Genomic DNA, 23,440 nt, shown 5'->3' on the forward strand with positions numbered 1-23,440 from the left:
TTAAATTGCCACCAAAAGTATCTATATAAATAAACTCAAATGTCACAACCCCCTTCACATTTCACTAGAAAAAAGTGTCCGGAATGAACAGCAACACTTTTTTAGAATCCCTGGGAGATGCCCTTAGTGAGGTAGTACTTAGGTATTCGAACTTCACTCTTCTTGGGGATGTTAATCTTCACTTGGAATGTGATAACAGCCCAGGAGTTTTATCTTTTCTAGAAATGATTTCCATCTTGGGACTTAAACAGATGGTCCAAGGTCCATCTCACTGTGGAGGGCACACACTTGATACCGTTTGTACCAACTTAAAGTCCTTACAGACTAGTAACTCACTGCCACAGGCCTGGTCGGATCACAGTTTTATTCCCTTCGTCTTCTCAATTCCCCAAAAATCTAGTATAGGTATAAGTGATAGTGACACTATCAACGTTTCCAAGCGGAAATGGCTTTCATTAGTCTCTAACCCCCTTCTGTTAGCTACGGCTCAAGACATGGTGCCTATACTTACTGGGGAACCAGAAGAGGATTCAGCTAGAATGTCTAACTGGCTCACATCTATAGGGAATAAATTGGAACCCCCAAGAAGAGGTACTCGAATTTCTAAAAGGAAAATCCACAGTGACCCTTGGTTCTCAAGGGATCTTGTGGATCTTCATCTACACAGTAAACAGCTTGAGCGTAGGTGGAGAAGGGGATATGAAGCATCCAACCTGCAAACCTTCAAAGCTTTCAGGAAGAAATATAAGCTGGCCATTAAAGTTGCAAAAAAAGAATACTTTTACAATCGAATTATCATAGCCAAGAATAACCAAAAAGAAATATTCAGAATTGTAAAATCCTTTACAGATCCTAAAGTCTTGCATACTACTATCCCCTCGTCCGTGGTACTTTGTAATGAAATTGCATGCTACTTTGACAACAAGGTTAAAAACATTCAAAGGAACTTTGAAACTTTCAGGCCACAAGATTTCATTGATGAACGAATATCAGATCTTGGTTTGAACTTTCCTGTCTTGCAATCATTTCAAGCTGCCACATTAGCTCAAACGAAAGAGGCTATTTTAGCTTGTAAATCTGGTTCACCATTGGACGCATGTCCCCCAATTTTTTTACATCATATCATTGATGTGGTGAACCCAGTTATTAACAGTATAGTGAACTCCTCTCTCACCTTGGGTATTGTTACCAGGGACTGGAAATTTGCTATCGTAAAACCCCTAAAAAAGAAACAGATTGTGGAATCATCCATTTTATCTAACTATAGGCCTATATCTCTTCTACCAATTTTGGGTAAGATTACCGAGAAAATAGTGTATAAACAACTTGTCAGCTTCACTGAGTTTGCATCTATCCTTCATCCTCGACAGTCTGGTTTTCGTCCAAAACATTCGACAGAGTCAGCCTTACTTGAGATATCTGACACCCTAAAATTCATCATGGATAGTGGCAGGAAGGCAGTCTTGATCATGCGGCATTACAAACCTGGCATTGGCCTGGATTACATCATTTCTGTCTAACAGGAAACAGGTCATTTGCTTGGGTTCCTGTGTGTCATCTGAACGCATTGTCTCTACGGGTGTCCCACAGGGACACCCGTAGAGACAATCTCGTCCTTTGGAATTGAGACTACATTTTACGCTGACGATACCCAACTTATTCTGTCTCTGGAAGATAGATCAACAACAGTAGAAGAAAATTTTAAAGCTTGTCTCTCGGCAATCATTAAATGGATGAATAACAACCATCTCTGCTGCAACACCGACAAAACAGAGATTCTTCCCATTGGTAAAAACAATCTGTTTCAACCCAAAGACTGGTGGTCAGAGGATATTGCTGCCCCTCCTTCAACGGTTGAGGTTGCTAAAAATCTGGGGGTACTGTTTGATTCCTCCCTTTCCTTTAAGCCCCATGTTTTAAAATTAACAGGGATCTGTTTTAGTTATATACGAACAATGAAAAAGTTTTTCAATCTTATTCCATCAGCAGCTAGGAAAACGGTGACAGTAGCTCTTATACTGTCTCGGCTGGACTACTGCAATAGCCTCCTCGTCGGGACGAATAAATCCTCCCTGAGACGGCTTCAGGTAGTCCAGCATGCAGCGGCCAGATTGGTCTTGGGACTTCCTCGTAGATCGTCTGCTTCTGCTGCATTGAAGACTCTGCACTGGCTTCTAATTCATAAAAGAATCCTGTTCAAACTACTTCTGACGACTTTTAGAGCTTCTCGGGGAGTTGGCCCCGCCTATCTTTCCATCAGATTTAAACCATACACTACAAAAAGGACATTACGATCAAGTTCTGCAAATCTTTTGGCAATAAGTAGGTTTAAATTGTCATCAAAAGGAGGGAAATCAGCCATGGTACTGGGAGCAAAAGCATGGAATAACTTGCCAAAGGACTTGAGAGCAATTCAACGTGACGACCTATTTAGACGAGCCCTTAAGACCTGGATCTTCGGTCTAACAGATGTCTGCTCTCTGGCTATGATTTAGTCTGGACAGTTTCAGTTAGTTTAAGTTATCTGCAGCGCCAGGAGACTCTGTCAGGAGTGACAGTTGCGCTATATAAATCTTTCTTTTCATTTCATTTCATTTCAATACTGCAGAACCCTGTTCACAAAACACCAATTTCCATGTTTATTGCTCTTTCTACTGACCCAGACTTGGGAATGAATGATCAACCTGTTAATCAGTAGAATTGGTAATTACTGGGTGCACAATATCTTAATAAGGTTCAGTGAAATAAAATCAAAAACACAAACATCGTGATACATACATTTTGTGTCAAAAATATAATTTTCCTATATATATTAAGGTAAGTACAATAATATAAAAAATATCGAAAATATATCTACAAAAATTACGTTGTATAATATATATACACCTAAAAATAGTAAATATTAAATATTTTTACATATAACATTAATATACTGCAAATTAAATATATTTAAATAATATGTAAAAATATATACTTATGTAAGGTCGAAGGACACCCTTTCAACCTCCTGCGTGTATACTTCCCCCCTGCCACCACTGCCTCTGCCCTTCGCCGTCTTACGCTTGTAATCTCCTTTTTCCCACAGGGACTGACGGTCATTGGAGACGATTTCAACCCTCCCGCGACACGTCAGGTGTTCCCTCAGCATCCCGCCTTGCCTCTGCTAAGCGCTTGTCTGACTGGTCCTCTGCCTTGGGTCTCTGCGATGCTTGGAGGGTGTGGAATCCCTGCCGAGAACAATACACTCACACTTCGGCGGCCCACCACACCCACTCTTGTATCGAATTGATCCTGCTACCAGCCCCAGACTGTCAATTGCTGTCCCGGGCTACTATTCTGCCTGAGGCATCTCAGATCACTCCCCCGTCTCCCTCCGTCTCGGGAACTCCCCTAATGGTACTCGTACGGTGTGGCGGATGAATGCCTGGTTCCTAAAGGATGCCAAATTCGTTGAAGCCCTCAGGCAGGAACTGGGGCACTATTTCTCGACTAACACGGGTTCGGTCTCCTCGCCGGGAACATTATGGGAGGCCGGCAAGGCCACTATACGGGGGGGTGGCTAGAGGCTTGGTCCATGCGAAACGCGCGGAACAGACCGCCCGACTTGTGCAGCTGGAGGCCCACGCAGCACAGCTGGAGGGCACCCAGGCTTACACTGATAGCGACAACTCAGCTCGACAGCTTACACTGATCCGCGAAGAGATCAGTCAGATCTCACTGGAGTCAGCTAAAATGCTATGGCGCTCCTCCGTAGCGCGCATATACGGTTGGGGCGATAAAAATGGCAAATTGCTTCACAATTTAGTGTCATACCCCAAAGCCAACCGCATTATTCCCGAGATCTGTGATGAGATCAGCGGTCATCACGTCACCTCTCGAGCTATCGCCCAAATCTTCGCAGGCTACTATGCTGCCCTTTAAGCGGCCCGACCTCCCAAAACCTCTCTGGCGGTCTCAGAGACTCTGGATCTTCCCTTTACCCCGGAGGAGAAACATGGGGCCATTTCACTTTTACACTCCGGCAAGATGCCAGGGCCTGACGGCTACCCCCAAGAATATTATGCAACCTACCGTGACACTCTGGTCCCACACTTAGTGGACTTGTTTAAACATGTAGTGGACATGGGGTCCTTCCCCCCAGAGTCAGATGTGGCCACTATTGTGGTCCTCCCAAAGACATAGCCACCCTCCCTTGCATGCGTGGATTACCGCCCCATCTCCCTCATAAACACCGAGGTAAAAATGTTCGCCACAGCAGTGGTACTTAGACTCCGCCCCCATTTGCAAGATTTGGTTCACCCAGATCAATGCGGCTTTATGTCTGCCCGGGGTACCCGACACTGCATACGCCGCCTTCACCTCGCCCTTGCACACCGCCACCACCTCACCCCATATCTGGTCCTGCTTTTCATCGATTTTGAAAAAGAATTTGATACGGTAGATTGGAGCTATCTGGGGGTGATGGGTTTCGGGCCCTCGTTTCGGCGCCTTATCTGGGTCCTGTACTCCAGTCCTAAGGCAAGGGTCCTCATTAATGGCGTGCTTTCAGAGATGTTTCCCATTCAAAGGGGCACTCGCCAGGGCTGCCCGCTCTCGCCGCTCCTATTTGTGTTAGCAATGGAGCCATTGGCCTCCCTCATCCATCAGGACCCCCACATCCGAGGTTGGACTTGGGACCCGGGCCAGACCGATAAGATCGCCCTATACGCCGACGACGTCCTCCTTTTCCTGGAGGACCCCGAGAGCTCAGGCCCAAGATGCTTGGACGCCCTCGCTGCCTTCGAACGAGTCTCTGGCCTCCGGCTCAACCCGGCGAAATCCACACTGGTTCCCCTACACACGTCCCGGGATTGTTTCAACTGGCAAACGACCATTCCCCTGTGCAGGCAGTCGTTCAAGTATTTGGGGGTGTGGGTCGCCCTCCTTCCAGAACTCGAATGGGCCCTGAACATTACATCCCTGGTTACCAAGGCCAAAGCGGGCCTCAGGAAATAGCAATCCCTCCCTCTCAACCCCCTTGGCAGAAGTGCCCTTTTTAAAATGATGGTCCTCCCCCGTTTTTTATACATTTTACAAAACATTACCCTTCATCTCCCAGGGAGCTAGTTTCGGGAACTAGACAGTACCCTTACCCGGTTTTTGTGGGGGGGTGGCCAGTCGCAAATGTCCCTGGTACACTGCCGCATACCTCCCTATGATGGGGGCATGGGGGTAACCAATCTCCACCTCTACTACCTGGCCACGAGGCTCATCGTGATCCATGACTGGTTCGCAGGCGGCTGGTCCGACCCGGCATACCAGGTGGAACTCGATCATTGGACTTCCCACAGCTCCAGGCTTACCTGTATGGGGCCCCCATACCACAGGTCCTCCCCCCATCACCCGAACGGTGCTCATGGCCTGGCACGCACCCCTACGCCAAACGAAATGGGACGGGACACTCACCAGGCAGACGCCCTTGTGGAGTGGTGTCTGGCTGAAAGAAACCTCGTCTCTCTGAGACTTCAGTCGTTGGGACCACATCGGGATCTCGCTACTAGGAGACGTCTGGGTAGGGGACCAAATCAGATCGTTTGCAGACCTGCTGCAACGCTATTCACTCCATTCCTCCCAATTTTATAGATATTTATAACTAAGGCATGCCCTCTGAGTACACATTCCATCCCCCACCTCTTTCCCAGAGTTCAGTCCCCTTGAGGCCTAGGTGATGATGAGGAACCTGGGCAGCGGGGGGGTATCGCGGATTTACCGCTCCCTAGTGAACAATGGCCCTGCATCCCTAGACTTGCTACATGCCCGCTGGGAGGGGTGGTTGGGTCCCCTGGAGGAGGCGAACTGGAGAGACCCCCTCATGGCTCCCAAGACTTTGACGACCTCCTCCAAGCTGCGTCTAGTCCAACTCTATTACCTCCATATGGCCTACCTCACTCCAGCACGCCTTTACAGTGCCCGTATGCGGCCTTCCTCATCCAGCATGCGATGCAGTCATGCCCCTGTGGACTTCTACCACATGATTTGGCAATGTCCCATCCTTGCGCCATTTTGGGCGGGGGTGGAACTAGAACTTACACAGACCATGGGGTGGGAGGTTCCTCATGACCCATTGCGCTTGGTCCTGGGTGTGTTTGACGGCCTCGATGGATCCCGGGCCGATAAGCGCTTCCTAGGAACAGCGTTGGCAGTGGCGAAGCGTAATATAATGGCACTCTGGTCCCAGGCCAAGCCACCAACCATGCGGAACTGGAGACGGGGAGTGGATTGGTGTGGAACTCAGGAGGAAGCCCTCTCTGAGCTTTTTGGCAGGATATGGGGCAAGGGGTTCAACCTACGGCCCTAGGGGGCGCATGTGCTTCTTGTACAAGAATGATCATAGGCAAGTGTTTTTATTCATTCTAAAAGTGCCTTACAAGTCTCTGTCGTCTCTATTTCAAATGTGTCTATCCAACCAATGTGCTTGATTTTACTGCCAATCAGTGATGTCATTTGAGATGTCATCAGTGATGTCATGAGTGATGTCACTGACCATGTCATGAGTGATGTAATATGTGACATCATCAGCAGTGCATTGCGGGTGCACGAGTTATAGTTAGCTGAACTAACTATAACGGGGGAATTTCAATGGTTTAGTACGAGTGAAATGTCCAGCTAACTATAACGCCCATGAAACCTATGGTTTTTTCAGTGAATTTCTAAGGTTTTTTAAATGCTAATTCCTAACTATAACGTGCCTGAAACCTATGTTTTTTTCAGTGAATTTCAAAGGTTTTTTAAATGCTAGTTTCTAACTATGCCTACAGAGGTAGGACAGGTGAAGAAAGAAGAAATAACACACAGAAAGAAGCAAAAGAAATGCAGAAAGAAGCAAGAGAAGTCCTCAAAGACGAAGAAAAGTGCAGGAAGAAGCAAGACATGCAGAAAGAACAAACAGAGGAGCAGAAAGAAGCCTTGTTGCAAAATCATCCTGTACCATCAACTTTTTCAAACGGGTACTGGTGGTAACTGAGTCTGACTCACCAGTCCTAGAGCCAGTGCTATGTTAAAAGACACTTAGAATACAGTGAAAACACCTACATACACTAGGGAACATTATGCGTTGGGGACCCCCTGTGATTAGCATGACCTCCTCTGTAAGCCCCTAGTATATAATAGGGCAGGGGGATTAAATCAACCTCTTAAAACGCGCCATGGAGGGCCTGTGATGACATGTGTGCAAACACGACCTGTGGGCGTTTTAAGTTGGGGGATAAAGTCCCCTTGAATCCTGAGGGTCCCTGGGGGCCAACTAACCCACCAGGTATGTCCAGTAAGTGCCACAGATTTGCATTGCAGAGAGGTGTAAAATGGGGCATGGCCTCGGTACACCTCTGTGCAACGCAGCTCTGTGGTGCTTACTGGAGGTACATGGTGGAGTAGTTGGACCCAGGGACTCTCAGGATTAAACAGGACCTAATTCCCCAACTGCCAACCTGTGGAAACTGCGGTCTGCAGCAGCTCATTCAAAACCCTACTCACAAGGGTGGAAACATGCTTGACCTAGTTTTCGCTAAGCAGCCGGAAACAGAGGTACTTAGTATAGCACCGCTGAACTGGACTGATCATTTCCTGATCCAGCTCAGAATAAATCTGCCAAGAAACAAGTCGACGGGAAGGAATCCTACTACCTACCGGTGGGGGAGAGACTGGGCGAAACTCTCCAAACTGGGCCCAGCACCCCTATTCCCTTGTCAGATTTGACCAAAACCTGTGGAGGCAGTTGAGGAAAGTTACAATAGATATAGTAATTTTATCAACGATGTCCTGGAAGAATATATCCCAAGGAAAAAGCTCAAGGTCAGAAGCGCGCCTTCGGCCCCCTGGTTCAATGAGGAACTGAGAATGCTACGCGCAGCCCGCCGACACACTGAGAGAAGGTGGCGCAGGGCAAACCTAGAAACCAATGAAAAAGCCTTGAAATCTATACAAGCTCAATACAAGCAGGCTATTAGGGAGGCCAAGTCACAATTTTATGCAAGATCCATTCTGCAGGCACCTAATGGCTCTAAGGCTCTCTTCAATATTGTAAGAGACCTTAGTAACCCTGGATGCTTGGCTAATAGAGTCCAGCCATCGCAAAACCTGTGTAACAAGGTTGCCACTTTCTTTATTGACAAGGTCACAAAAATCGTGGGTGGACTTGACCACAGCAGAATGGAAACTGTGATAGCTAGCGAGGTCGTCCGGAAGGACATCTCTCTGAACTGTTTCCTACCTCCCACGGAGGATGCTTTTGGTACCATTGCTCGGCAGATTTCATCTGGCTCGCCCCTTGACCCCCTTCCTCATAAAATCTGGAAGGAGCATGGCCCTTATTTATTTCCAGGCCTGTGGCACATTTGCTGCCAATCCTTGAACGAAGGAGAGATACCAGATTGCTGGAAACGGGCAATAGTCACCCCCCTGTTGAAAAAGCCATCTCTAGACCCTACGCTGCCAGCCAGTTTCCGTCCCATATCTCTACTGCCATTTCCTATCAAAATTCTGGAAAAAATGGTCAGCAAATCCCTGTAAAACTATCTGGAAGAGAATCAGTTGCTGGACAGGGACCAGTTTGGATTCTGGCCGGGGCATGGGACGGAAACTGCCTTGACAACAGTGATGGACAGACTTCGTATGCGAGCCGACAGTGGAAAGTCTTCAGTCTTGGTGCTGTTAGATATGTCGGCCGCGTTCGACACGGTTAGCCATGCCGTACTGTTGTCGAGACTGGAAGGCCTAGGGGTAAAGGGATGCGCCTTGAAATGGCTACGCTCCTATTTGGCGGGCCGGCAACAGGCAGTTATGCTGACACCTTTACCTCCCCCTGGTCCCCAGTTCGTTACGGAGTACCCCAGGGCTCGGCAATTAGTCCGATCCTTTTTAATGTCTACCTAGGCCCACTGATCCCCATTATAAAATCCTATGGGATCGAAGTGGTTAACTATGCGGACGACACTCAACTGCTGTTTTCCCTTGAAGGAGAGCATGCGGTCCCTATGAGCTCCTTTCAAGCATGTATGGGGCAGGTCTCCGACTGGCTGAAGACTAACTCCTTGCAGCTGAACGGCGAGATAACTGAGCTATTGCATTGCCACGCTGCCAGAATACCTAACCTTCTTCTGGGCGAGTTCAGGCTCAGACCAGAGGATGCCCCTATAGAAGCCGCCAAAACAGTCCGCAATTTGGGGGTCATGATGGACGAAAATCTCCAGATGCAAACTCAGGCCAACCAAACAATAAGCACCTGCCTCTCCCTGCTGAGAGCTCTTTGCCAGATTCTCCCCCTTCTACCACGCAATGCGAGGCCCTTAGTGGTCCAGAGTGTAATTCTGAGTAGACTGGACTACTGTAACTCCTTGTATTTGGGTGCTCCCCAATACATTGTGCAAGGGCTACAACGAATTCAGTCCTTGGCAGCTAAAATGGCACTGAAGCGACAACACGATTCCTCTGTGCTGCAGGCACCGAAGGATCTACATTGGCTGCCTGTGAAAGACAAAATTAGCTTCAAATCCCTAGTCATGGTCTACAAAGCTCTACACAACATAGGTCCACTACCTCTGCGAGAGCGCTTCTCATGGTATGCACCAAAAAGACTCCTCCGCTCCACCAGTCAGGGACTAGTCGCCAGAACTAAACTAGCAAGGATGGGAGGTAGGGCCTTTGGCACGGCAGCCGCATGTCTTTGGAATAAAATTCCCCAAGAACTGAGACTGGCCGAATCCTTGCTGGGCTTTAGGAGAGGCCTTAAAACTTGGCTATTTGCCAAGAGCAGACAGTAATTTCCCTGATTAGCTGACCGATCGTCCGACATGCTCTACACCATCTCTGTCTTCAAGCGCCAGGATACCCGTTGGGTGACAGTCGCGCTATACAAAAGAGTTATACAATACAATACAATACAAAATGTGCCACAGGGCGTGTGTACACATGTCACCTCAGGCCCCGTCGCCTCCCTTCACCACTGTGTAAACACGCCCTGTGGCAGTTTTAATTTAGGAGATTAAGTCCCCTTGAATCCTGAGGGTCCCTAGGGTCCCTCTAGCCCACTAGGTACCTCCAGTAAGCACTACAGAGCTGCGTTGCAGAGAGGTGTAAAAAGGTGCACGGCCTAGACCACCTCTCTGCAAAGCAGCGCAGTGGCTCTTACTAGAAGCACCTGGTGGCTAGCTGGCCCCCAGGGGCCCTCTGGATTGAAGGGGAATTATTTCCCCAACTTAAAATGCGCCACAGGGCGTGTTTGCACACGTCACCTCAGGCCCCGCCCCCTCCCTTCACCACTGTGTAAACGCGCCCTGTGGCCGTTTTAATTAGGGACATTAGGTCCCCTTGAATCCTGATGGTCCCTAGGGTCCAACTAGCCCACTAGGTACCTCTATTAAGCGCCACAGAGCTGTGTTGCAGAGAGGTGTAAAAAGGGGCACGGCCTAGACCACCTCTCTGCAACGCAGCACAGTGGCGCTTACTGGAAGCACCTGGTGGGCTAGTTGGCCCCCAGGGGCCCTCTGGATTGAAGGGGAATTATTTCCCCAACTTAAAACGTGCCACAGGGCGTGTTTGCACACGTCACCTCAGGCCCCGCCCCCTCCCTTCACCACTGTGTAAACGCGCCATGTGGCCATTTTAAATTGGGAGATTAAGTCCCCTTGAATCCTGAGGGTCCCTAGGGTCCAACTAGCCCACTAGGTACCTCCAGTAAGCACCACAGAGTTGCGTTGCAGAGAGGTGAAAAAAGGGGTGTGGTTTCTGAAAACCTCTCTGCAACGCAGCTCCCTGGCGCAAACTGGAGGTACCTGAAGGACTATTTGGCCCTCAGGGACCCTCACTATTGAAGGGGAATTAATTCCCCAACTTACAACTCACCAGGGGGCGCGTTTGCACAATGATGAAGGAAGGGGGCAGGGCCTGAGGTGACATGTCTGCAAACACACCCTGTGGCGCGTTTTAAGTTGGGGAATTAATTCCTCTTCAATTCTGAGGGTCCCTGGGGGCCAACTAGCCCACCATGTACCTCCAGTATAGCAGGCCTAGGGGGTCAGGGTGTGTCTACCCTGCCCCCTTTTCCTGTTTTGTGTCTTAGTTTTACTGATTTCTTGTGCCTCGGTTCTACCGAGGCACAAGATGGCTGCCAACACATCCTGGTTTGAAGTGTTGACAGCCAATTAGCATAAAGCTCATGATCGGGAGGGTGCGCGGATCCTCCGCGGCCATAGATATATATGTGTTTTTACTTTTGATTTTCTGAGCAACTACTGAACGGATGTATACCATTTAACAAAAAGGGTTCTTTCTGAACCAAGAACTACCTCTTTGCCAAATTTGGGGTAATTCCGTTCAGCAGTTCGGGGTATAGCCGTGTCTAAAGTTTTCTAAGGAAAATTGCATGGGGAAAACACGTTTTGGGACTCCCCTTTTTACTCGGCCCCTGCTTGACGAATCACCCCGAAACTTTCAAGATAGGAGTGGACCGGAGCTACCCACGAGTTTTGAAAATTTCGCGAAGATTCATCAACCGGTGCCAAAGTTATTGGGAATAGAATGTTGCGATTTTCCTATGGAAAATAGGTCCTAACTATAACTATCTGCTCTCGACCGCCAGTAGATAATATATATATATATATATATATATATATATATATATATATATATATATATATATATAAAGCTCCACGTTGTCCAACAAACAAAACTGCTCTCGAATGTAGGCGGGTCCAGCAGTCTCCCGCAGGGTCCTTTATTCATATAGCACCAGCGTGTTCAATTGGAACGCTGGTGCTATATGAATAATGGACCCTGCGGGAGACTGCTGGACCCGCCTACATTCAAGTGCAGTTCCGTTTGTTGGACAACGGTGAGCTTTGTGTATTACCGGCCCGTCCAAGGTCGGGGGACTGCACCGCCGCCATAAGGGGGCGGACTGCTGCTTTCAGGATCTCGGAAAGCGAGGCAGAATGTAGGTCTCTCTCAAAGACTACTGGCGATACTAATTGGTGGCTCATTTGAGCTTTGGTAAAGGACAATATTCTTGCCTGAGGTAGTGGAACCCATCTGCAGGGAAATTAGTGGCACTACAAATCCCAGGATGCCCATCTGTGGGCGTGATGTATAAATTCCGTGGGACTTTGCGTGCACACATGATCGATCCAGCTACCATCTGCCCATGATCAAGGGGAGGGATCCCCGAAACGCGTTGGGCTTTGGGAATGTCCAATTGAACACGCAGGGGCTATATGAATAAAGGACCCTGCGGGAGACTGCTGGACCCGCCTACATTCGAGTGCAGTTCCGTTTGTTGGACAACGTGGAGCTTTATATATATATATCTTACCTACTGGTGGCCGCCAGTAGGTAGTTAGAGTTAGAACCTAGTTTCCATAGGAAAAGCATTTTTTGATTTGCTAATAACTTTGGTGTCTTTTGACGAATCTCCGCGAAATTCTCCAAAAAAACAGTCTATCCAAGTCAGCTCCTATCCTAAACGTTTGGGGGTGATTCGTCAAGTGGGGGCAGAGAAAAAAGGGGGTCCCAAAACGAGTTTTTTGTGTGTTAATTTCCATAGGAAATTCTGAGACAGTCTACAGCCCGAACTGCTGAACGGAGTGTTTGGTTCAGAAAGCGACCTTTTTTTAAATGGTGTAAATTCGTTCAGTAGTTGCTGAGAAATTCAAAAAATAAGACTCAAAAAATCAATTTCTCATAGGAAACTTTAGGCAAGACTACAGCCCGAACTGCCGAACGGAATTACCCCAAATTTGGCAAAAAGGTAGTGCTTGGTTCAGAAAGCGACCTTTTTTTAAAATGGTGTAAATCCATTTAGTAGTTACTGAGAAATGTAAAAAATAAAAGTTTCGATATCTATGGCCGTGGTGGGTTCGCGAACCCTCCCGACCACGAGCTTAATTCTAATTGGCTGTCAACACTCCAAACTAGGAAGTGTTGGCAGCCATCTTGTGACTCTGTAGAACCAAGTCACAAGAAAACAGAGAATTAAGCAGGAAAATCACGAAAAGTGGGCAGGGCAAAGACACCCTGACCCCCTAGGCCTGCTCAGGGGGTCCCGCAAGGACCACAGGGCCCAAAAATATTTTTTAAATAGAAAAGAAATCAGCCGAATTCGCGCTGGGTGCGCGAATCCGGAAGAAAAAGAAATTAAAAAATTAATCACGGCCTCCCGCGCTTCGTTCTTTTTAAGCCCCCGGGTGGGCCAGGTCCTGGGGGCATGTGAAAAATGTATAGCGGGGACCGCCACCTCCCCGGGGCTTCATTTATGTTTTGCGGGGGGCATGCAGCCCCCCTGCAGCCCCGGGGACCGCCACCTCCCCGGGGCTCTATTTTTTTTAAATAATAGTGTGCGTGGGGTGGCTCGAGCCCCCCCAACATGAACCGGGGACCACCACCTCACGGGGTTTGGATGAAAAAAAGGTGGGTGGCATGTAGCCCCCCCACGCCCCGGGGACCACCACTTCCCCGGGGCTATGCAATGGGTGGGAGGGGGCCGCGCGGCCCCCCTCCTGGAGCCCTTGATGACCCTGGGGAACGTCACCCCCCAGGGCCGGCTCCTGCAGTGTCCTGGGGTGCCCACATCTGGGACACTGCTGTTTGGTATGGTAGCCAACTAGCCCACCAGGTACCTCCAGTGAGCGCCACAAGACTGTGTTGCAGAGAGGTGGTCTGAGGTCACGCCCTTTTTACACCTCTCTGCAACGCAGGTCTGTGGCGCTTACTGGAGATACCTGGTGGGCTAGTTGGACCCCAGGGACCTTCAGGATTTAAGGGGACTTAATCCCCCAACTTAAAACGAGCCACGTGGCGCGTTTGCACAGTGGTGAAGGCGGGGCGGGGTCTGATGTGACAAGTGTGCAAACGCGCTCTGTGGTGCGTTAAAAGTTGGGGAATTAAGTCCCCATGTATCCTGAGGGTCCCTGGGGGCCAACTAGTCCACCAGGTACCTTCAGTAAGCACAACAGAGTTGCATTGCAGAGAGGTGAAAAAAGGGGCGTGGCCTCGGACCACCTCTCTGCAGCGCAGTTCTGTGGTGCTTACTGTAGGTACCTGGTGAGCTAGTTGGGCCCCAGGGACCCTCAGGATTCAAGGGGACTTAATAATCCAACTTAAAACGTGCCACGGGCGCGTTTGCTCACTTGTCACATCAGGCCCCATCCCGCCCACCACCACTGTGCAAACGGGCCCTCTGGCTGAGGGTCTCTATTTTTCGTAAGGGACCCTCAGGAATCAAGGGTACTTAATATTCTAGTACTCTAATCTTCCAGTCAGTACCCATGTACGCATGGAATGGCCCAGGCACTAACACATGCACTGCTACAATCCCCTAAGCACTGCCTATGCAGACCTCTAACCACCTACACACTACTAATTCACTCCTCCAATTACCCAGGTAGCACCCATGCACTCCAGAAATCCTTCTGTCACTACCCATGCACTCCTCCAATCACCCAGCCAGCACTATGTACTTATCCAATCACTGCAACAAAACCCAAGCAATTATAAAATCACCATGCACTGTCCTTGCAGCACTCTAATCATCCAGTCACTACCCATGTACTCATGCAGTGACCCAGTCACTAACACATGCACTGCTGTAATCCATTGAGGACTACCTATGCAGTCCAGTAATCTCCCTGGTACTACCTATGCAGTCCTCCAATCACGAGTAACTACATATGTCCTAAAGCAGTATATGTGAGTGTTGGAGTATATAAATAACTATATGTGAGAGTGAGTGATTGCAAGCATATCTGTATGGATGACTGTGTGTTTCTATGAGTGATTGTTTAAGAGAGTAAGTATGTGTTAGTATCTGTATAAATAAGTGTGGTGCGCTTTAGAAATATTCTTAACATAACATAACATAACTCAGGCACTCTCCTTGCAGTATTCTAATCTTTCTTTCAGTAGCTATGTACTCATGCAATAATCCAGGCACTAACTGATCACTGTTACAATACCATATGCCCTACCCATACAGTCCTGTACCCACTTACACACTTCTCATTTGCTCCTTCAATTCCCCAGGTGGTACCCATGCAGTCCCGCAATCACACTGTCACTCCCTGTGCACTCCTCCAGTCACCCAGCCACTACCATGTACTAACCCAAACACTCCTCCAATACCCAAGAACTTATAAATTCACCACGCACTCTCCTTGCAGTACGCTAATTATCCACTCAGTACCCATGTACTCATTCAATGACCCAGTCACTAACACATGCACTGCTGCAATACACTGAGGACTACCTATGCAGTCCTGTAATCTCCCTGGTACTATCTATGTAGTCCTCCAATCACCCAGCCAATCCTATGTGCTTATCCAATCACTGCACCAAAACCCAAGCACTTATAAAATCACCATGCACTTTCCTTGTAGCACTCTAATCATCCAGTCACTGCTCATGTACTCATGCAATGACCCAGGCATTAACTCATGGCAAATACAGAGGAGGTCATGCTAATCACAGGGGTACCCCAACGCATAGGGTTCCCTAGTGTATGTTGGTGTTTACACTGTATTCTAAGTGTCTTTTAGCATAGCACTGGCTCCAGGCCTGGTTAGTCAGAGTCAGTTACCACCAGTACCAATCAGCAAAACGTTGGGGGCACAGGAGGACTTTCTGCTCCTCTGTTCTGCACATCTCTTCTTCTTCCTGCACTTTTCTTCGTCTTTCTGGACTTCTGTTGCCTCTTTCTGCATTTGTCTTGCTTCTTTCTGCGCTTTTCTTCCTCTTTCTTCACATGTCCTACTTTTGTAGGCATAGTTAGAAATTAGCATTTAAAAGACCTTTGAAATTCACTGAAAAACCATAGGTTTCAGGGACATTATAGTTAGAAATTAGCTTTTAAAAAACCTTAGAAATTCACTGAAAAAACCATAGGTTTCAGGGACGTTATAGTTAGTTGGAGATTTCACTCGTACAAAACCATAGAAATTCGGCCGTTATAGTTAGTAGACCTAACTATAACTCGCGGCCCCGCAATGCACTGCTGATGTTACATATTACATCACTCATGACATGCTCAGTGACATCACTGATGACATCACTGATGACCTCTCAAAAGACATCACTGATGACATCATCCACGTGATCATCTGATGGACCTCCTCATACCCTAATAAAACCTTTAATACACCCACTCTAAAATACGGAGCACCAATATCGAAACCATAGAAAGACTAATAGCAGTTAGTACATACCTGCTCAGTGATTCATACGTCTACACACACATCTACCCACTAACCCATACAGTCACTCATACACACAGTCATTCATCTATACAGCCACTGATATATCCACTCATACACCCATATAGACACTCACACACTGCCACTCACCCAAAGAGTTACTCATACACCTAGTCAGTCATGCAAAGAAACTATCACACACCCATTTCCTTGCTTATACAGTCATACACAAACCACCAGACTTATTTATACAGATACTAACACATACTTACTCTCTTAAACAATCACTCATAGAAACACACAGTCATCCATACAGATATTCTTGCAATCACTCACTCTCACATATAGTTATTTATATACTCCAATACTCACATATACTGCTTTAGGACATATGTAGTTGCTCACACATGCACCACTGAGACATCCATTCACTCACCAACACACCCATACACACACTCACCCAACCATACAGCTGTTTCCATATGCACTCTTGAACCCAAACACCCAGTGAAACAACCACTCACATATCTATGCACAAAGTCACACACACCCCTACCCACCCACAAAGACACTCAGGCACCCATAAAGATAGTCAGACAACCAATAAATAACCCATATAGACACTCATGTAGCTACTCACCAAGACATGCAGCCGCTTACACACCAACTAACAGACTAATAAAGACATTCACACAGTTTAGTCACTAACCCATGCATTCAGTAAGACACATTTAATCACTCAATTATACAGTCAGTCACACACCTACTAAATCCTCCATTCAGACACTCATACTCCCACTCCTACTTCAATACACCTTGGAATATAAATACATAAAAGATATTTTTATACTTTACAGAAACATACATTCACTGGATGATGTCATCAGTGATGTCATTTGAGATGTCATCAGTGATGTCACTGAGCATGTCATGAGTGATGTAATATGTGACGTCATCAGCAGTGCATTGCGGGGGAGCGAGTTATAGTTAGGTCTGCTAACTATAACGGCCGAATTTCTATGGTTTTGTATGAGTGAAATCTCCAACTAACTATAACGTCCCTGAAACCTATGGTTTTTTTCAGTGAATTTCGAAGGATTTTTAAATGCTAATTTCTAACTATAACGTCCCTGAAACCTATGTTTTTTTCAGTGAATGTATATATATATATATATATGTTCCAAAAAAGCTCCGAGCTTTAAAGCAGCACTCCACAAAGGTAAGTTGAACACAACCTTTATTGATGAAAGCGGCGCGAAAATGGCCCAATTAATCCTTTTCCCTGACGCGTTTCAGTGCTTCAAGCACCGTAATCATAGGGCGGCAGCTGGCAAAACATGAGATGGACTTCCACGTTTATTACCCTTATGGCACTCACTTTCAGGTAGGCGATATGCCGGGAGTAGAGGTCCCAATTCTTCTATTCAGGTATAGTCATTAATATGCCAGCGATTTTTCTGCCGATTTTCAGTCACTTTAAATTCACAGCCCTCCGGTGGGCCTCAGGCCATTTCAACCGCTTTCCTTTTTTGCAAACCCTTGTGCTGCATGGAGGCTGCAGTCGAATACTCAGCCCCACAGACCTTGTCCAATTGAGGAGGCGGTGCTTGCTTCCACGGCCGGAGGCGCCGTGTCATCACTGTTCCAAAAAAGCTCCGAGCTTTAAAGCAGCACTCCACAAAGGTAAGTTGAACACAACCTTTATTGATGAAAGCGGCGCGAAAATGGCCCAATTAATCCTTTTCCCTGACGCGTTTCAGTGCTTCAAGCACCGTAATCATAGGGCGGCAGCTGGCAAAACATGAGATGGACTTCCACGTTTATTACCCTTATGGCACTCACTTTCAGGTAGGCGATATGCCGGGAGTAGAGGTCCCAATTCTTCTATTCAGGTATAGTCATTAATATGCCAGCGATTTTTCTGCCGATTTTCAGTCACTTTAAATTCACAGCCCTCCGGTGGGCCTCAGGCCATTTCAACCGCTTTCCTTTTTTGCAAACCCTTGTGCTGCATGGAGGCTGCAGTCGAATACTACGGTATTACAGCAATTTTGTGATTTGGTGTAAATCCATTTAGTAGTTGTGGAGTTATTAAATGAAATTTACAATTGCATATATAGGGACGCGGAGCATCCGCGACCCCTCCCAATCTCGTGCTGAGATCTGATTGGCTGCAAACACCTCAAACCAGGAAGTGTTGGCGTATATCTTGGGACTCGGCTTGAGCCGACTCCCAGAAAACATGTAAACAAAAGGAAAGGGGGCAGGGTAGAATTACCTTGACCCCCTAGATCTCTTGGGACCCCGCAGGGCCAAAAAAGCATTTTTTTTAAAGCATTTTGGTGTGAGTCTTGTTGAATCTGTGCCTCCCATCAAAAATGTTTTTAAAAAAGAAACACTGCAGTAATTGGCCACTGGGAGAGCCAGGTCCTGGGGGCATTTTGTAAATAATGGTGGGTGGGCGCACGGGCCCCCCTCCTGGAACTTCTTAATGCCCCGGGGACCACCACCTCTCCGGGGCTTATTTCTTATTAAATGGTTGGGCCTCTCGCCCCCCCAAGCCCCGGGGACCACCACCTCCCTGGGGTCACATTCCAAAACTAAAGAGGGTGGCCCCCTGAACCCCCACCTTCCTGGGGCCTATGGATTGTTATGGGGGCCTCTTGGACCCCCCTGGGAACCACCACCTCTCGGGGCCATAACTAAGTGGTATATGGGTGGACTCAGGGACCACTACCTCCCCGGGGCAGGCCTTACAAATAAGAAAGGAGGGTGGCTGTGCAACCCATCTCCTGGAGCCATTGAAGGCCTTGGGGACCGCCACCCCCAGAGTTGGCTCCTGCTATGGCCCAGGGTGCCCATTCTCAGGCATATCTGTTTGCTGCGGCTTGGCGGGAACTTTACCGCTCCCGCCATGCCACAGCAAACACTCCGCTTTCAGCAAGCGAGAGCATTGAAAATGCACTCACATGCTGGAAGAGGAGCAGAATGGTTTTCACAGACACAGAGCTGCTTTTCAGCAGTTCCTTGTGTGTGAAGGCAATGCCGGCTTCCCGCAGGAGGTGGAGAGCTGGCAGGGACAGTGGGGGCCTCCAAACTCCCCTACAGTCCCCAATGAAAGTCAATGAATGCCCTTGGTGGGAATAGAGCGGTGCAAAAGGGGGTGGTGATGGACGGAGCATCAGAACCAATCAAGCACTCACACCCAGTCAACAGATCTGGGTTTGATCCATCACCGTTCTTTAACCCACTCTGCCACCCAGTTCAGACATGGCCATATGCAAATCAGTCTGACCCTGTGCCTCATGGGAACAGTCTAGCCCGAACTGTCAAGCCATGCCTTCCCTGGACCGGAAACAAGCTTCCTAGGACCAGTTTCTGGCATTTCAGCCGTCTTCAGCCAGGCTTGCTTGAATCCAGTGGCAAAGTGAGCAAGGGACTCACGTCTGAGCATACCCTGCCAACTTATGGCGAACAAAGCGGTACAAAAGGGGGTGGTGATGGACGGAGCATCAGAACCAATCAGACACTCACACCCAGTCACCAGTCAACAGATCTGGGTTTGATCCATCACCATTCTTTAGCCCAGGTGGGAATAGGGCATCTAGAATGGAGGCCAGGGTCTGGGGGATGGGGTTCCCGGGCCGAAATTTGCCTGTGGAGGGTGGCCAGTGGGCCCCTCCCCTAGCAATAATTTCTAAAAGGGTGGGCCACAAGGATCATCACTCAGCCCCACCCTCTTCAACATGTACATGAGCTCGCCCGCAGCCATCGCACGCCAACACAACCTCAACATCATCTCCTACGCCGACGACACCCAGCTGATCCCCTCCCTCACCAACGACCCCGCCACCGCCAGAACCAACCTGCACGAAGGGATGAAAGAAGTAGCCGAGTGGATGAAGAACAGCCGTTTGAAACTGAACTCAGACAAGACGGAAGTCCTCATCCTCGGACCATCGCCATCTGCCTGGGACAACTCCTGGTGGCCCCCGGCTCTAGGCAGCGCACCCAAACCAACGGACCACGCACGCAACCTAGGCTTCATCCTGGACTCCTCCCTGTCGATGACCAGACAAGTCAACGCTGTCTCGTCTTCATGTTTCAACATCCTACGCATGCTCCGAAAGATCTTCCGTTGGATCCCCACCGAAACCAGGAAGACGGTCACCCAGGCTCTTGTCACAAGCCGACTGGACTACGGAAACACCCTCTACACCGGAACCACAGCCAAACTGCAGAAAAGACTCCAACGCATCCAGAACGCCTCCGCACGACTCATCCTGGACATCCCCCGCCACAGCCACATCTCCGGACACATGAAAGACCTGCACTGGCTCCCCGTCAACAAAAGAATCACGTTCCGCCTCCTCACCCACGCACACAAAGCCATCCACAACCTAGGCCCCAGGTACCTCAACAACCGCCTGACCTTCTACACTCCCACCCGCCAACTTCGATTGACCAGCCACGCCCTCGCTGCCGTTCCACGCATCTGAAGAGCCACCATGGGAGGAAGATCCTTCTCCTACCTGGCAGCCAAGACCTGGAACTCCCTCCCCATCCACCTCCGTCTTACCCAAGACCACCTCTCCTTCGGGAAGCAACTCAAGACCTGGCTGTTCGAGCAGTAGCGGACCCCCCCCCCCCCCCCAAAGCGCCTTGAGACCCTCCGGGTGAGTAGCGCGCTATACAAATTTCCTGATTGATTGGCACTGGGGGATGGGGTAATTGGGACCAAAATCTTACCGGGGGTGGCCCACCTCCCCTATTACAGGAAGGCTGGGCCTTGGGGGATGGGTTTCCTGGGCCGAAATAGGCTCAGGAATGAGGGGCCACATGGTCCCCTCCCCTAAGAAAAAAAAGAAAAAGCCTGCCGGGCAAGTCGCCGTAGGTCTGGCCCCTTTCATCACCACTCTGCAAAAGCGCCTCCTGGCACACTACTAGCTGGGGGATGAAGTTCCCTTGGATGCTGAGGATCCTTGCCGGCCAACAAGCCCTCCTGTTACCTCCAGTAAGTCCCAAATGGCAGAATTGCCGAGAGGTTGTAGGAGGCCACGCATCCTTTTCCCACCACTCTGCAAACACGCCTCCTGTTGCACTACTGGTTGGGGGATGAAGTCCCCTTGGATGCTGAAGGTCTTTGGGGGCCAAGAACCCCTCCTGTTGTCTCCAGTAAGTCCCACACAGCGGTATTACTGTAAGCTGATAGGAGGCCCTGCCCCTTTTCTCCACCACTCTGCAAACGTGCCTCCTGGCTCACTACTGGTTGGGGGATGAAGTCCCCTTCGATGCTGAGGGTCTTTGGGGACCAAGAATCCCTCCTGTTATCTCCAGTAAGTCCCACACTGCGTGATTTCTGAGAGCTGGTCTGATGCCCTGCCTCTTTCTCCAACACTGTGCTCCTCCTGGCACAATACTGGTTGGGGGATGAAGTCTTTTTGAATGCTGATGGTCCTAGGGGGCTAAGAAGCCCTCCTGTTACCTCAAGTAAGTCTGACACAGAGGGATTCCTGAGAGTTGGTCGGAGGCCCGGCCCCCTTCCTCCACCACTCTGCAATCGCGACTACTAGTTAAAAAACTTAGAAATTCACTGAAAAAAACCAAAAGTTACAGGGATGTTATAGTTAGGAAATAGAATTTGAAAAGCCTCAGAAATTCGCTGGAAAAAATCAAAGGTTACAGGGACTTCGACAGCATCAACAACATTTAAAAAAGAAATGTTATACACTTTATTTATTCAACTTTTTACACAAAAACTGAGATGTCATACATAGAGCTTACCAAGAAAATAACATCCAGCTTATTTCCATTTTACCTCTGATTCCTGTACACATTTCACAATTACTTATACATTTATGACACAGCAGTATTCTTAACAACATGCATAGCTAAGGGGTTGCCCATTTATCAAGTTTACACTTCACAGTTACTGTCAGAACCAGTCTCCTGTTCACTTCCATTTCCCGTTGGATTTAACAAATCCCTGCATAGCTCTCTCCAAATTGCAGTGTCCTCCTCTACCTTCTCGTCCCTATGACACCTTTTCATATGAAATTCTTCTGCAAGGGACCACTCTCCTACATCCTGTATCCAGCTTTCGAATGTTGGAGCCCGTTCACCCATCCAGCATATAGCCACCCTCCGTTTGGCCAGCACCAATGACAATTGTAATAATTTATTGCCCATTTTCCGTTTCTTGGGCTGCGGGGCCAGCCCCAGAAGGCACTGTTCTGGTTTAACCTCCAATAAGATTCACACCCTTACACAGATTCTAGCTACTATATTAATCGAGTACTGCTGTACATCTGCGCATTCCCACGCCATGTGCATACACCCTGATGGGCCCTATGGCATCTAGGACATTCATGCGAGCGACTAGCGTCTATACGATGGAGCCACACAGGGGTCATGTACATCCGCTGCACGAAGTTATAATGCAACAGTTTCAGTCGGGCATTACAAGATACCTTGCGCGTTAAAGCACATACCCTCACCCAGCTTTGTTCCGGAAATGGAGCCTGTAGGTCCTCCTTCCACGTGTCCCATGCCTTACAGGCTAGGGACCCAGAGTCCACTCTCATAGCCCTGTATAGCATCGACACCTATCTACGCCCGCTGCCACACGTTAGCAATATATCTAGGGTCTCAGTGGTCTGGGGCATATTTGGATAGATGGGTCATGTGACTGGCCAGTTTCAACAGGCCTGCATATTGGAGATATTGCCACTGCCCCAGGTCAAATCCTTTGCACGCCTGTTCAAAGGTAATGAAGATGTCATTGACATACAAGTCCACCAGGACCATGCAGCCCCCCTCCCTCCAAGCCTGAAAGGACATCTTCTTTACCATCCTTCGCACTGGGACTAACTGACAGATGGATAACTCTGGGTGAAATGGGGCGCACCCCAACACCCGTTCCACAAATTTCTGCCAGATGAAGGCAGTTTGCTGGACAATGTATGGTAGTTCCGCACTCACCCCTGCACCCTCCATCAGCATGACAGGAAAATTGTCTGGCTGCACCCGGCCATTGAGTAGACGTTTCTCCCAGTTGTCACCCTCATCTAACCATTGCGCCGCATGTTGAAGGTGCGCCGCATAGTAATAAAGATCAAATCTAGGCACCCCCAAACCCCCCTCCTCATAGCGCCCGGAAAGGACCTGTAACGCTACTGTGTAGCGTTTGCCCACCGAAAACAGGGATATTAAAATTGAGTTCAATT

This window comes from Triturus cristatus, chromosome 9, assembly GCF_964204655.1.
Source record: "Triturus cristatus chromosome 9, aTriCri1.1, whole genome shotgun sequence".
In the NCBI taxonomy this organism is placed as follows: Eukaryota; Metazoa; Chordata; class Amphibia; order Caudata; family Salamandridae; genus Triturus; species Triturus cristatus.